General features: G+C 68.4%; 1 protein-coding gene across 1 annotated transcript in view; it reads right to left on the bottom strand.

The window, feature by feature from the left end:
• The window catches only part of HCN2 (hyperpolarization activated cyclic nucleotide gated potassium and sodium channel 2), a 22,369-nt gene that overhangs the window by 19,658 nt on the left and 1,933 nt on the right, over positions 1-778 (bottom strand). The window lies entirely within an intron of this gene.

The raw sequence follows: 778 nt of genomic DNA, 5'->3' as shown, positions 1-778 counted from the left end.
CACACACACACACACACACACACACACACCCACCCCCAGGGACCCGCCTGCCCCCTAGATCGTTCGGCCCACGGCCCAAGGGCCCACGCCCCCTGCAGTCACATGCTCCGGATCACATACACAGCCTGCAGTGATGTGCACGGTTCACACTTGCAGGCCACAGGGCGCGCACCCACGAGCAAGAACCACACACACACTAGGCCGTGACCCTGCGCTGGGCTTTGCTCTGAGCCTTTCCACCTATCAACCGCTTTAATACATATCAACGTCTACACACCCACTGACACATGGACACGCCACCCAGTGGCTCCCGCTGCTGCGGCTCAGGGAAGACAGCCTGGGGACCCCAGCACGCACAGCGCCCTCTCCTCGCGCGACACCCAGGCCCGGGGACCGGAACGCGCCTCCCTGAGGTGTGGGGCGCAGGTGGAGACCTTGGGCGCGAGCCATGTTCCCTTAACCCCTTCTCCGCCAGCCTCTCGCGGGCACGTCCTTCCCGGGCGCCCTTCCTTCCGCCTTCCTTCCGCTCTGCCGCCTCCCGGGCGCCCACGTTCCCCTCTATTCGTCCTCCGCCCCTCCGCGCTCAGACCCTGGTCCTGCGGCTCATGACGCGCGCCCATCCCGCAGGAAGGCGGCTGTCAGGGCGCGTGGGAGGGGGCGCTCAGGGGTCACCGCGGGAGCCTGCGCGCGCTTCCCGGTGCTTCCCCCCCCCCAAGGGCGGAGCCTCGCGCGCCCAGGCCATTATGGGGCGGGTCTCGGACGCGCCCGAGGTCACACA

Source organism: Crocuta crocuta, unplaced genomic scaffold, assembly GCF_008692635.1.
Source record: "Crocuta crocuta isolate KB4526 unplaced genomic scaffold, BGI_CrCroc_1.0 scaffold443, whole genome shotgun sequence".
NCBI lineage: Eukaryota > Metazoa > Chordata > Mammalia > Carnivora > Hyaenidae > Crocuta > Crocuta crocuta.
This window is presented reverse-complemented; position numbering and strand designations above follow the sequence as displayed.